The sequence below is a fragment of the Symphalangus syndactylus genome, chromosome 9 (genome assembly GCF_028878055.3).
Source record: "Symphalangus syndactylus isolate Jambi chromosome 9, NHGRI_mSymSyn1-v2.1_pri, whole genome shotgun sequence".
Taxonomy (NCBI): Eukaryota; Metazoa; Chordata; class Mammalia; order Primates; family Hylobatidae; genus Symphalangus; species Symphalangus syndactylus.
This window is the reverse complement of record NC_072431.2, coordinates 115,893,020-115,908,980: the sequence shown is the minus strand read 5'-3', so window position 1 is coordinate 115,908,980 and position 15,961 is coordinate 115,893,020. Positions and strand designations below refer to the sequence as shown.

The following is a 15,961-nucleotide window of genomic DNA, read 5'->3' as shown; positions in this document are numbered from 1 at the left end:
GTTGGAAGTAGCACCAAACCTTCCCCTGGTTCTAACATCACCTAGTCAGATCTTTAGAGAAGAAAAGCAACCTTATTTGTTACCTTGTTTCCCATCCCACATTTTCCGAGATAAGAAACCCAGGACCTGAAAAGTGAGTGTTTTCCTAAGGCACTCGGGGTGAAACCTGGACTAGAACCTAGGTGTCCCTCCATACAAAACAAGATTTTGTACTCTTACTCCACCCCACCACGTGAGTGGGGAAAAGTAGAATTTTGAGGGCCTACAATCTTCAAGTCTGATCACTGGGTCTTTCACATCTAATTACAATTCCAGCCCCATTTCCAACTAAATAAGATTAATTCTTGGTCACTGATGCTCAATAGTAACTCTTGCTACTCCCAGCAGAACACCCTCCTTTGAAAGACATGCAGGTCACTAATTAGTGCATCTTCTACTGACAGCCCCTAATTGCCTTACCACACCCAAGGTGCTTCCGGCTAGACTAAGCTTCCTTATAGACCTAACACACCAAACAAGAGATACACAGTTGGGCAAGAAATCTATTAAGAATTAGAAAACCCTGAAAGGGCTCTATTTATCACTGAAAAGAGAAATCTTAAGCCCTTTGTAGTTTCCCATTCTCTTTCCTTTCCCAAAAGCTTTAAGAGGTCTCCCAGCAAATCTAAAGCAAGCCCTCACTTTTAAACATAGCTGTCCAAGGACTCTGTGGGTGGGTGCAGGGGACAGACCTAATCTTTCCCTATGCAAGATTTGGAGAGTATTAGAGAAACAAAGTATTAAAGAAACAAAAGCCTTAAAGTCCAATATTTCTCCTAAAATAGCCTCATTAAGGCAAGTTTTCTTTGGTCTTCCAAAGAATCCCAATTCAAAAATGAGAAAAGAAAGTAGCTAATAATGAGAGCTTCACCATAAAGCATCGCAATCAACCTTTCATTATTCCCATTCTGTAGGTCAGACATCGAAGGCTTGGAAAGGTGGAGTAACTTTGAATAGGGACCCCAAATTCTGAACCGGAGGTGTAACAATCAAGTCCTAAAACAGTAGAGTTCCTATTCCTCTCCTCAGCTTATTTTAACACCAAATGTGTAACCCAGGCTATCTGCTCATGCAGGGGCCTAAGTGCACCCTTCACAACCCGGGATGGTTGTGCCCAAGAGCAGCTCTACTAAGCCAGAATGAGCAAATGGCACCATGCTTCCATGAGGAGAGGGACCCCACAAGCTTCAGAACATGTCCAGCTTAGCCCCCTTCCCTCTTATTCAAGGATGAAGTGAAACGCACTACAGCCCCATATGCTTAAGATATTAGAAGGAAATTTTAAGAATTCTTTCAAAGAATATAGGTCATTATCCCCAACTTTGGAAAACTACTTCAGATTACTTGGTTTTGGGGAGTAGAGAATCAGTATAGAATGCTTCTCAAGCAAATGAATCTACAAAATTAGAAAATTTGACTTACTTAAAATAACTTACAGTAAAAGTTTAAAACTAAACTTTAAATTTAGTTTGGGAGAGCAGATGACGTATGAAATTTTTTATTCAAATACTAATTTAGATCTATCTTCATCCGATATGGGTGCCTTCAAGGGCAATGAGTCGCTTTTTAAATCTCCTCAGAGGATCCCATTCACATTAAACAGAAGCCACAGGAAAGCTGGCATTAACATTTCCTTCCTGCTTGTTGGAAAGAAAGGCACACCTTATTTGAGGGCTTTCCAGATCAAGAACACATTTTACACCAATAAACTTTACAGCTGGACCCAGCAGAGATCTATAAATCAAAGCTAATTGTGAACTGTATAGCAACCGCCCCCCGTCTTCCATTTTTACATTTTATTTCAATTTGGAGCTACCTAACAGACACAGAAGCCCTCCAGACTATTTCTCAAAACTTTGTTTGGAAGTAGGTACACTTACCCAGGAATAGCTGAAGTATGAAATAAATATTAAGAGCCTAGAAAAAATACAAAAACATTACTGGAAATAGGCTCAAGTTTAATATTTTTTAAAATAACATTTAAAACTTAACTGCTGCTTTATTTCTTTTAAACTCGAAGAAATTTTCTCAGGTTGAAGATTTTTTAAAGCTACAAGGGATTTCAAAATGAAGAACTAATATTTCTTCTCTTGAATGTTGTGCTTGAAAGGAAAAGTTATACTGTCATTCATTCAATAAATATTAAGCTCTATGTACAGGAACTATCGGAATATAAAGTGTGTCTTTGCCTTCAAGGGCTACTCGGTTTTCAGATGAGTAAATTTCTTGCAAGCAGAAATCCCAGAGTATCAATGATCTCACGAACAGAGGTGTCCTAGCTAAGGGACTTTAGTTTTAAACAGAAATCAACATCATTAAGAATGCTAGATGTCACTGTTACTGACATTTCTTGATCCAGTCAGGGCACATAAAGGTCAACATCTGAAAACAGAATGTTCAGGAATTAGTCATCCAAACTAAAATGTAGAAAATGTGTAAATCAGCACATTTGAAACTAGAAAGAAATTAATTCTATTAGAATATTAAATGTGGAATCATACACAGAAAAATAAATAGGCACCCTTCACCACCAACACCCCATTTTGCATTTTAAAGGGGGAAGGGACTCCCACAGAGTTTTCTTCTAACAAGCGCTGCAAACAGGAATTGACAGGTGGAGCCCTGATTGATAATGGCGGTTTTAGATGACATCTCACCTCCCTCCTCCTTACCCACCTAATCCCACAACTAATGCGGGAAGCTGAAATAAATACAGTGGAAGATTGTTTATCTGTTTCGTTTTGTTTTTTTAAGTGCAGATGTGTTCCACAATTGAAGAAAGAGGTTAAGATTCTATACACATCCTGGATACCATTTAGTCAATGTCTACTTGAGCAACAAACTAGGACAATGAAACCAATACAGGAAGAAGAAAATGCATGGAGTAGGTGAACTACTCCAAGGTGCATTTTTAGCTGATGTGACCTTCCAAAGTGCCCCAAGTATGTTGTATGTAGATGTGTGGGCATGTGTGTATTTATAGAAAGTGTCAAGAGCACTATAAAAGTACATTAATAAATCATAGAATGTTAGTGCTACAAGGGACTTCCAAACACTAGCCCATAGCCTCAATTTTTAGACAGAGAAAGCAAGCCCTAAGACTGGGCCAAACTTTCTAGTGATAGAATTTGCTAGTGATAGAACCTGGTCATAGCATTCAAGTTTTCAACTCCTGAAGACTATCTTACCTCCAAAGTACTCCAATTCCATGGCTTTATTCTTAAATTTACCCCTCCCCTAGAAAGACGACTGTCCACTCCTCCCTATAATACAGATTCCAAGTTTTAAGACTCAGATGGGCCTAGCCCTGTCTTCCAAGAATCCATTAGTCTAATCCAGTGGTTCTCAAAGTATGGCCTGGGAACCTAAGAGTCCTCTGAGACTTCCTCATATATCCGGGAGGTCAAGAGAATGCCTTTTTCTCTCATAAATGTACAGTAGAGCTTTCTAAAGGTTATATGTGACACCTGCTTCTGCATTCAGTCTGTTGCAATGAGAATACAGTTGACTAGATCTATTAAGCCAGACATTAAAGAAATGTAAAATGTAAAACTATGCCACCCTTATTTTTTAAAAATATACATATTCCTCACTTTAAAAATATTTTTTAATATGTAATGGGTTTGCTACTTAAACATGTTTTTAAACTTTCTCATCTTAATTTCTTATACAGTAAATATTGATACACATAACAAACAAAAGGTTCTGGGGTCCTCAATAATTTAAGTATATAAAGGGATCCTCTGATGAAGAACTTTGAGAATACTGGTCTAATTCATTACTACATAAGCATGCCTTTATGGTGAATTCCTTTAGCCCATATAGATAAACCTTAGAACAGCTTCCAACTACTCTCCTTACCTTCAAAGGGATGTTCCTCCAGCTCTGGGACTGTGTAAACTACTTCTTATGCCCAGTACTACCCTGATTTATAAGAAAAAAATGTTAATCATCTCAACTGCCTTTAATGTAAAAATTTTACATAAACATTGTAGGAGAAACATGAATATAACTGTATATTCTGGTTCTCAGAAAAGATGCTTTATAAAGCATAACAAGCTATTACATGTTTCATGTTGCATACTTACACTGGTTTAGAAAAATGCTTGAGTATCTTATGTCTCTCCTACAGAATACAAAGCATGCCAGAAGTAGTTTTTCACTTTCATTTGGGGGTTTCCACCCTAGTCAGGAAGCCAAGCATGCTCCATCTTCCTCTCAAAGCCCTGGTGCCTTCCTCCTCAAGGCCCCTTTAGCCACATAAGCCCATGTCTTTTGCTTCAGTTTTCCTCACACTAAGCCATCCTACAAAATTGTCCCAAGTCTGGCTCTCTCAAACAAAGTAACAGAAATGTTCCTGTATGGATTTCAGTGTCCTCTAAAAACCCACCCATGTTCCAATAGTCAAAACTTTTTCCTTACATGCTAGGAGTACATCACACTTAATCCTCTTCTCTTAGGGGGTGGGGGGTGGGGTGGGGGGACAACTCCCTCTATTTGTATAAAAGAGCTTCACAAGTGCTACTACAGCTACCTGGTTTCAGGAACCTTTTCTCAATGTTTGCAGCAGACCTCACCAAACTCCCCTCCCATAAACTCACGTTTTCTTCCTCTGGACTGTCAACCAGACTTGGAGAACTTAAGAGTGGCATCCACATCCTAGTGTTTCTGAGCACCCAAGGACCACGCACAATGCTCAGCTCCAGGCAGGCACTGAATGCTAACAAACAGCTCATATGTAGGGGAAGTAGAAATCTATTAAAATGCTCTGAAAAGCCCAAAGGGGATCAGCTTTTGAAGTAATTAGTAATTCTACTATAATAATTTGTGCAAATTAAAAAATATATATTTGATGCAAAAAGATAACTACAGAACTGTTTAAAAGATGGATTTATTTATTATTTATTTTTTATTTTTTTGAGACAGAGTCTCGCTCTGTCGCCCAGGCAGGAGTGCAATGGCATGATCTCGGCTCACAGCAACCTCCACCTCGTGGGTTCAAGCAATAAAAGATAGAAATATTTAATTTCTTCAAACCTACACCTGAGAGGTTAACAATTTCATGAACATTTTGAACACTTTCAAAGAAAATACAAACACGTAAAGGCACAGGTGAGGAAAAGTAAATACTTAATACATAGATCTTTTTGAATGCTCTCTGAAGCTTGCTTTTTACATTTCAAGATCAGCACATACTTTTTATTTACAGATACTATATAATAGAGATATATACCCTGATTAACCAATCCCGTACTGATGAACATTCCGAGGTTTTGCTATTTCAAACAGTGCTTACAATAGATGCCTTATACAGTAAAGCAAAAATATGAATTTAAAGATAGAAATTGCTGGTTTGTAGTCTATTTGCATTTTTAATTACGCTAGTCACTGCCAAAAAAAACTTCTAAAAACTTATCAGTTTGCAGTCCCACCAAAGCATAACCTACATTTTTAAAAAGGAAATAATGCAGCAGTGTAGAGAGGGCACTGGGGGAAAGGAAAGGCAAGTCGGGAACCAGCCACAAGATCACAGTCACCAACCGCAATCACTATACCTAAGGCTTTAGACAACACATCTTAGCATCAGTCCTGAATGTATATGAAATGAGACTGCTGTTCAACACTATAGGTAGGGCCTTTCCAGCTCTAACATTCTCTGATGTCCTTGAACTTGTTATGTATAAGAAATGTACATTAAATATGAAGACAGAATGCTTATTCTTTTGGACTACCCAAGAACAACAAATAAATGCTGGGAAAGTCAACTGCAACACTGGGAACATAAATGCTCTGATCCCTGCTAGGAATTTCAAAATGGAAGTGAAATTGAGACTGAAGGAAAAGACCACCTAATAGGAAATATAAAGCCATTTCAAAAATGATAAACAAAAGAAAGACGTTAATCATCTGGGGATTTTCCTAGTTTAAAACAAACCACATCTCCGTAAAAGAAATATGGCTAAATGGCTATAACAAGCAAGGGCCAAAGCACCCTCATGGCTACTAATAAATAAAAACGTACAAACATCCCTTTCAAGTCTACCATTTGAGAGAGTGGATATTAACAAGAGATATGATTTGCTAAGCTAAATAAAAGCCTTCATTAATAAGAAGTGACAGGATCACAACCCTGCTGCTGATAAACTGCCAACATATCCAAGGTCTTCAATGAAGGGTTGCCCATTTAACATACTGCAGCTTTAAAATGAGCTGCTTTAGAACAAACAGTTCTACGTCAAGGCAGGCCTATAACATACAAAACAGATGGAGCTGCTACTGTACCTTGGGTTTGTGTGTGTACCCATGCACGAGCATGAGTCTGGCGTATACTACAGGAGAACCTGGCCCAATAATGCTTCTTAAAGTTAGCCGTCCATGATTAGAGCTAAGGTCTACCTTAGACCTCAACTTCTCTATCTGCTTCCAAAGATACTCAGTGTAGAGCAGAAAACATTCTTCTGATAGCCGAAGGGGGTTCCACACGGCTATTAAATGTCTGGCCCAGTGGTCATCCATGGAGACCGCTCCTTATTCCTGGCACACACAGCCATTTCAGTCCAACCTTGAAGCAGCCAATATCTTTTTAATATAGCACACTTTGAAGCTGTATTAACAGGTCATAAATACATGTGAAAAGCATAGTTTCAGCTTAGTCAAAGTGGTTACAGAAGCATCATTGCGTATTTTTTTCTGGGTGGTCCAAGTAAATTAAACTCACCAACTAGACTGCAAATAGATACCATAAATTCTTAATTATTCACAGGTATGGATGAAAAGAAACAGCACTGTAATAAAAAAGTCACCTTAAAATATTAAGTGATTCAGTATCAAGCACTTAATCACCATCATATAGTAGTGATATCTAAAAAACAGAAATGTTTGATATAGTTTAAATATTAAGTTTTTATTAACTCTAATTGGTTAAATATTTAAGTTATACAAGACAACTTCATAGCAACCAAAATACCAAGGCCGAATACACAATTAAAAAAAAAAACTTGCATGTAATATTTACCTTCAGCATATATAATTTTATAATTTTAATCTTCATCTTAAAGATCTAGGACCTATTAGATTCAAGAAATCAGACTAGCCAGGTGAGGTGGCTCAGGTCTGTAATCCCAGCACTTTGGGAGTCCAAAGCAGAAGGATTTCTTGAGCCCAGGAGTTCAAGACAAGCCTGGGTAAGATGGTGAGACCCCATCTCTACAAAAAAATTTAAAAATTAGCCAGTTGCAGTAAAGCATGCCTATAGACCCAGCTACTCAGGAGGCTAATGCTGGAGGATCCCTAAAGCCCAGGAATTCGAAGTTACAGTTAACTATGATCATGACACTACAGTGAGACTAAATCTCTGGGAAAAAAAAAAAAATCAGTAATAAGACAATGAGACCCACTATATTCAGAAAACAAAGTTATAAGAATCACTGACATCGAAGAGCTTCCAAAGTAGTTGAAAGTAACATTTAAGTTGTGCCCTAAAAATTTAAACCAATTTAAAAAGCTATTAAGAAGAGACCAGACACCAAAGGCAATGGGAAGTTGTTACCCCAAGTGCCCATTCCCTGACCAGCTCCTTAACTCTCATATCTGCTGTCCCTGTAATGCCAGAAGTAAAATTAAAATTCTCCTCTCCTGAACTAAAACTTGGTTTACTTCTCTCCAAATTCCATCAAGAGTAGAGGTTATGGTCTATATTTTCAGTAGCTTCCTTCTGCACCTAAGGAAAAGGGGCTGAAATCTAAAAGCTGTGATGAAATAATATCCACCTACAAAAAAATGCTATATCCATGTTAAATCAAACAATTATAAACGGTATAAACTAAAAGGCATGCAAAGTTTTATTATCTTCCTAAAGACCAGCTTATATTAAAAATAAAAGAAAACTGCCAGAGTCCACCTCTCTGAGGAAACTAAGAGCATAGTCAAGTAAGCTTAATAATCTAATAAGGTGGTCAGAGAGACACTATTTTAAAATATCATATCCTTGCCATGCATTCACCGTACTGTTTAGGGTCTGGTGATCTGTGTGAATGAGGAAACGAGCCAGATGGAAAATTCACTTCCTCATTTTCCTTAACCTTTTTTCCGTGCCTTTTCCAATTGCTTAGAGTAACTTCCCATATTCTACCCATCTCTTACGAACATACCTAGCCCTTTAGGATTAAGGAACTCCACAGAAGCCACTGACATTTTTTTAAAAAGTATTTTTTGACACTCTTAAACAACAAATGTCTTCCAAAGTTTCTACAGAAAAAACTGCCTAAGTCTCTTCCACTCCAACAAATATTTTAAAAACAATTCCAATTAATATGGTATTTGCTTTTAGTTATAATTTAAATGAACACAGGAAGGAACACAATATGGTAAAGCAATGGGGTGATTTGTCAGAGGGATTATCTAAAAGGTCATTCATAAACAAACCAAATAATCCAATCAATGACAAAATACAACTGTGGATGAATTAGTGAAATTCTAATTTAAGCCAAGCAAAAAGCCTAACAAATATTCCTAAGTTCTTATTACATCAATGAATAACATCAGAAAGTGTTATTTAAAAAAATACTGATAATATTTCAAAATCCGATACAACACATTTTCAAAGCCATGGGTAAACAGAATAAAAGATTTAGACAATGCAGATCTCACTGCTGGGCTTTGCATTCACCATATAGTTTTCAGAGTAAAAGTTGCCAAATTATGTTGTCCTGCAAAGAACATTAAAATTGGTTTCTCATAAAACATATAAAAAGCCAGATCTATGGTGGGATAGATGCTGGGTGGCAGGAATCAACTCTAGGACGCAAAGTTCACCACGAATTTATCAAGGAGAATAGAGTTTAATTTTAGGACCTCTGCCTATTCTTATGCCTATAAAATTAAAAACTAGTCTGTTTTTATGTACAGTAAAAATAAGGTAGCTAGGAAGGAAATCAACAAATGACCTTCACTAACCACCTCCCACACTGTGTTATAAGCCTTAAAGGTTATTTTCCTTCACAGCACAAATCACAATTATATGTAATAATTTGTAGAACTTTAACATAATATGTCCTCCAATAAACTCTAAGTTCCATATCAGCAGGGAGTATACTGTATTCACTACTATAGTCTCAATACCTAAGTTAGTATATGTGGCATATAGCAAGATCACAAATATTTACTAAACAAATTAAAATCTGCACAGGAAACCAAGAAATGTTCACATGCAAACTGGCAAAATAATTGTTTTTAAAGTACTGGGGGGCAGAAAAGGCTGGATCAACAAATCAAAAACTGAATAGAAGGACAATCAAAAGGAGCAAAATGCCATTCATGTCAGGAGGCCAGACATAATAAAATAATAAAATGTTAAATGCTAGGAAAAGAGAGATAAGTTTAAAGTTTTAAAGTGGCTACTAATAAAAAGTTTAGATGTAAACATTTCGAATATTCATAGGCTATTTAATAAACTGCCATCAAATTGCCTCATTTCTTTGAGACGATAACAGAGAATAATCACAGGGAATGAGAGAGAGAAAGAAATGTTAGCCATTTCCTTATGGGTAAAGTTCCAGAAAATTCCTTAAGGAGACTGAACTATAACACCCAAAACTTAACAAAGTCCCTGGATCTCTTAATGCTTCTGAATTCCATAGGGAACGGGGAAACTATAGAAGCATTTTACCCAACAAAATCTCTGGTAGTCTTTGCCAAATTTAAGGAAACACAACAAAAATTAAAAGAGAAATGGTATGTATTAAGGTCAAAGTTTAAGGTTACTATGTATGTACTATAAAATGCGACGATGAGTAAAATGCTATTGAGCTTTCACCCTCAACAATTAACTTCTGCTTCATCCTATGATACTCTAAATTACAGCTCAACAGTACGGAGCAGCCTTGGCAGAATCCCACCTGACTGCTTTGTGCATAGCCTGTTGGCCAATTTTATACCAGAGGCACCTGCTTGAAATATGTAGAGACAATCTGATGACCTTATTTTCTCAGGTTTACACCAGCTTTGCATAGCACAAGGATAATATTTATACTCTAGAAAGAGTAAAATATTTGCAGAGATAATAAATCAGAGAACATGTTGGCATGCAGCTATTTCAGCTTCTCAATTCTAAGACATTTAGATTAAAAGATGCACCCACTAACCTCACAGCTTTGGGGGACATGGAATTACGACATTAAGTAAACTTAAGAGACTCAAAAGTAATATAAAAATTGCATATCTAAGACATGAGAAAACATGGGATTAGTTAAGGCAATTTTTGCAAAAATTTCTCTGTAGAGATTGAAATTCTAGTAAGATTAACTATCATTCATGATTTACTTACAGATGCAAATAACTTTCAATTATCAGTCTCATGTACTATATTTTCTTTAAATTATTATCTCTATTCCAGACTTTTGAGATCTACTGTTCCAGTGACCTTCACAAATTTTCCTGAATTTCTACTACAAACACACTATGTGAGAGATCAAGTAATGAACAAGGGCAGATGGCCTCTTTCTAGGGAAGAGCAAAAAGGTCACTTCAAATCTGTAATTCTTTGTCATCCACTCCCAACCAATTTTTCTGACAGTGAAGTTTGAGAAACACTGAAAATTTACTGGAGAAAGGTGAATCAAGAACAATCTTTACTGGGTGGATATTTTGTTTACTCCAATTTGGATATTAAACATCCTATTGAACATTTGACCTGCCATTTTTTTCTCAGAACAAAAAGTGGTTATTTCTAAAATCCTGCCTGATTGGGAACACATTTTTTTTTCATAAACTTAACAAGTTCAAAAAACAGCCCTTACAGATTATCTACTATAATGAGCTAGGGTTATCTCAATGTCACTTTCACCTTTTTCTTGATTTTAACAGCATCCTAAAAAAAGCCTGAAGACAGTGTCTTCATTTCCTTGCTTACAGAAAATAACCAATCCATACTTTGTATGGTTCCAAAAAGTAATCCTGCAAGTCAAGGATGCCAGCTGGCATCAGAAAGTCACCAGCCTGTGATGGAATTGCCTCCAGAAGTCACCCAGTCACAGACCTAAAATAATCCAAGGTCAGAATCCTGGCCCTGAGGAACAAGTTGTGGGCATACTGCTAGGAGTGCTACAGGGACCACAGTGAAGCTTTAAAGAAATTATAAAAATAAAAAATAATCCTGGTACAACAACCCCACCACTGGGGAACCAAACAGCCTCTAAAGCAATTTAATATGGAGGTGAGATACAGTTGCTGCTGGAGTCACACCATTTTAGTACAAAACACCCCTAAGAGAAGCAATACATTCTCCAAACATGAAAATTAAGTTGCTTCTTGGATCTGATTTCAGCCACCTTAAACTACAGTCAGCAGAACTACCAAAAGTAGAAAGAACATCATCATTCTGGGATCCATGGAAAGAGGTACAGAACTAGGAGTCTGACCTGATCCTACTTCCCCACTTGGTTGTATCCTTGGGCAAACCACCTGACCTCTGAGCTTCATTTTCCTCACCTATAAAACATCATCCCAGGGAGCTGTGGCAAGTTTCTGTAAGGACAGAAAGACTAGGTGTTAATCACCGTTACTAGAGGAAATGTTCCGTCTTCTGGTTCCATCACCTTGCAGTAGTTCACCCTCTTCAACTGCCAACTCCACATATTTTTCCATCTTCCTAATGGTAAGTCAACAACTAAAAAGTGGCAGATCCCTGCTGCCCCATCCCAATCCACTGCTAACTTGACTGTCCAACACAAAATTTCTTACTCTTGCATTCTCAAGACAGAGTCATTTGGAAGTTACCATAGAAGTTGTACAAAAGAAAAACCAAAACGGATGTCTTCACTCTTCCTGTCTAGATCACAAACTATTATTCACTATAAAACCAAAGATTTCACCCTACTATCCACAAAACAATGTTTCTAAGTCAGCCAAACTATTTGGGAAAATTTTTTTTCAGAAAGTCCAAGAAACAAGAACACAAATTATTCCCCAAAAAGCCAGTTCCAACTGAAGGAATGAGCCTCTCCACTAAACCAAAAAGGTAACGCAGCATACAGTCTGTTCAAACGCCTTTCAAGGGGGGAAAAAAAAAAACAACTCACAAAACAGTAATGTAAATGCCATTAAGGGAGAAAAGCAGCCGCCAGGCCTCAGAACACCAAGCACTGGCATGAGAAAGCTACAGTCAGCAGCCCAGACAACACATGCTCCTGGAAGACATGGCCTTAGCCATGAAGATGACGCAAGGAGAAGGCATAGATCAATGCTCTGAAAAGCATCCCAGCTTCTGTCCTGTTACTTGCTTCTTGTTCCTGCAACTATATTCCCAAAAGGGAGGAAGTCGAAAAAGTTATAATTATTTTGACTTTTTCCTAGATGTTTTGAAAAATAAATGTTATACCCAGAGGAGGCTGTTGGCACATAATGTTGTCAACAGAATAAAACTCTGGGGGAAACTCCCAGCTTCATGTCGTTTGAAACACACGTGCCTCGGATCTACTCTTCTGGGACAACAGTGGAATTAAGACAGTCACAGCTTGTCTCTCTCTAGCCACACCCTAAAACTTGAGTAGGTTTTGCAGAAATATTTTTCACCTGTGACTGAGCTCCTGGCAAACTAGGAAATAGTTACTCATACCATAAAAGAAAATCAAAGGTAACAAAAACGATATAGGAGGAACAGGGGAGGGAAGTAAGACACAAAAAGCAAAACATAGACAAAATGGACGAAGAAAAGACACAGTCCTGTCCCTAAAGCAGTAAGCAACAACCTGGCCTGATCCCTTGATTCCCAAACAGGGATATGTCCCTTTGCTTAATTCCTCAAGCACTCAGTTTCTACTATTAAATGTAAGAGTGGGGAGTGTATGATTTTTTTTAAGTTAATCATTTTCTGCCTCATCTCCTTAGGCAGAGAGACCAAGGAGTATGAGGTAAAGGGCACTTTATACAAGTCTCAACGTTCTCAGTATCCAGCACTCAGTAATTTGTGATGAAACAGTGTTACACAATCTTCCTGGCTTCTGAATATAATCTCAACACAAAACCTAGAAGAATATTTTTATTGATCCTTCAACAAACTTAAAAACAAAATTAGATGAATTTGGAAAAGCCCTAAACTTCAAGTTAACTAGCAGCCCACATATATCAAAGTCATTCTTACCGCACAGTAGAAGCTCCACAGGAATGACTCCCAATCTTTAGGGGGATAAAACATGCTTGTTTTTACTGATGTTCAATTCCCCACCCCAACCCAGTAACTAAGCCACCCTGAGGTGCCACAATGAGATGCTGCGGGGAGCATCAAAAACAAGCAACACATTCATCTAAAAGAATCATGTAATCACAGAATAGAAGATGCTTGGTACCAAGAATTATTAAGTGCCTCTGAAAAATAAGTTCCAAATGTACCTACAATGATTTTTTAAAATCATACACAGTTAATTCAAAATTAAGTTTTTAAGTAAGCATACACTTGTACTCACACCCCAAATATAAAAAAAAAAAATTGGCTGGGTTGTAGAGTAAACCAATGCTTAAAACTGCCAACATTAAGCTATTATTCTGAAGGGTTTTGCTAAGATGTTCAGTACAGGGGCACATTCTGATTCATCATTATAACTGGCCTAGCTCAAGTGGCTGCCAGGAGAGCAGGGTTTTATGGGCATTGTTCCATCCTAAGAAGCTACATTAATGCTGGGGTTGATAAAACAGATCTTCATATCTATTTACCAGGCTGAACAAAAGTTAACTAGAAATGTAAGTGCTTAAAGTCACCAAAAGGAAGGCTCCACACTGACATTTTCTACCTACTTAGCATTCAACTGTATTCATCTCACTAGACGTTAACACACACCAAAGTTGCTCTCTGCTATTCAAATTGTGCTATTATGCTCAGGAGTAGATTAATATTATCCACCTTCCTTACTGTAAAATAAAATTACAGCATTCGTCCAAACATGTCATGTGGAGCCTCTTTCTACTTCTGCTGGTGCATCAGCCTGCTCTACAGCACACATGGGAGAGGGCCTTGCTAAGGCTGCCCTGCTGCTTCTGGAGTGGGGGAGAAAAGGCTGAAGACTGAAAAAAATAAAGGGGAAAGGGAGAGAAATAACACACACATAAACCACACACCTGGTAGTCTCATATTGGCTTTTTTTTTTTTTTTTTTTTTTAAACAATCTGAGGGGAGAATGTCATTTATAAGCTCACACCATCAGCAATGAGGTTAACAGGTGGGCCACAGGCCTCTTTTAAACAGCTCATAACATCCTATTAGTTTTTACAGCACCAAGTAGCAATGTTGACCCCAAAGCATCTGAACAAATAGAAGCAGGCAACTGGCAGGGAGAAATCCCCCTACTCCCAATGGGGACAGATCTAAAATCCCAGGGCGGAAGGAGAGAAAAGGTAAGTTAAGCTGAGAGAAGCTCATTTTATAAAAGGAGAAACTGTTTTTCAACCAGGGGTTAAGGAAGGAGAGACCCAAGACAAACCTTCTCTAAAGTAAAGGAGACTCTAAGATCTAAATATATAAGGAGCAATTTAACATGATTCAAACATTATCTGTAAATACAAGGAATCAAAAGAATATAAAATCTTTAGAACTACTGCCTTTGTCTTTACACTTATCTTTTTAATTCACGTGGCTTTAGGAAGTATAGCATTAGAGACACCAAGGCCAGGCAAACAAACCAAGGTCAAAGTGAAACAAGCCATGCTTCATCCTTAAGGGGCAGTTGATAAATGTGGACTCTGTTGTTGTTGCTCCATCCTTCCAAGTTTTCAAGAAGCAATACATTTGGCTCCAGATCTTTATATATTACCAAACCCTAAATCAACAACTCAAAACTATTTAAAACACAGTTCAGGGAAATCAAAACACCTATAGGCCATATGAAGCTCATGGGTCACCCTTCAGGACCTGTGGCACAAATAATTTGTCCACTGATACCAACTGCTCCTTCTGGTATTAGTGATTCACTTAGTCACAGAAGATATTCTTCAATAAGTAAAATGTAACAAAGTGCCTAAGAGCCAATGCAAACGCACAAGCAGGATAAGAAAATAAAGGGACAAGTGAGCAGGTTGCACCTGACCCCAAATTACCAGCCCCCAGAACCAAGCACAAGGCTAAAAGGATAAACAAGGGACAGAGGGCAAGTACGGATGCATCCCAAAGAGGGGAGGAAGGCTGTGGGTAGTTCAAATTCCTTGCGGAGACTATGGAGAAGGGAAGAGATGAAAGTCAAAAGCACTGATGACCTCGTATTCGGGAAAAGTCCATGGGTCATTCAGAGTCATAGGACAGAAAAGACCCCAAGGGTTTTTAAACAAAATAAGCCAGTAATCAGTAAATAGCACCTGGAGAGATCAAAAGTGGTGTTGAATAAACTCAAATAGAAATAGGCCTTACCTGGGAACAAGTTATAAAAACTTGCTTACTCTATAATAAATGTATATTTAACACATTCTGGATACCTCTGCAATAAAGGTGGATGACCGACCCCCTCACCTGCCATGTCACCTCCAATAAAGCAACATCAGTATAATAGGAAATTCTTACTTTTGAAAAGCAGCTCAGAGAAAACAAGATCAAGTGCTCCAGAAATATTTTCCCATCCTTACCCAATTCACTGAATTTATTTTCAGATACATTGTGATTTGCTTTGAGAAACAGCTCTTGCACTTCTGATATACACAAATGATGCCTAAAGAATAAAGAAAGTGTTAAACATCCTTTAAAAACTGAACAAGTGAGCAATTTCCAATATCTTACTTGACAGGACATCCATCAATGATGTTCACACCACCAGCAATGAGGGGAAAAAATGTATTTCTGTGTAAACTCCATTTTGTGATGTATAGGAATGGATCCTTGATAAGAGGTTAAATAAAATTCAAATCAGGGAAAATGCGGACTATTTTAATATAAATGGTTAAATTT

The 15,961-nt window shown here is 37.7% G+C and overlaps 1 protein-coding gene across 14 annotated transcripts in view; it reads right to left on the bottom strand.

Moving 5' to 3' along the window:
- Nucleotides 1-15,961, bottom strand: part of ELAVL2 (ELAV like RNA binding protein 2) — a 160,241-nt gene that overhangs the window by 109,020 nt on the left and 35,260 nt on the right. The window contains exon 1 of one of the 14 annotated variants that reach the window (XM_055294070.2): nt 1,920-1,938. The exons of the other annotated variants lie outside the window; for them this stretch is intronic. The gene's annotated coding sequence lies outside the window, so the exon portion shown is untranslated. Of the gene's footprint in view, nt 1-1,919; nt 1,939-15,961 lie in introns of those variants that run through there. 14 annotated transcript variants of the gene reach the window in all.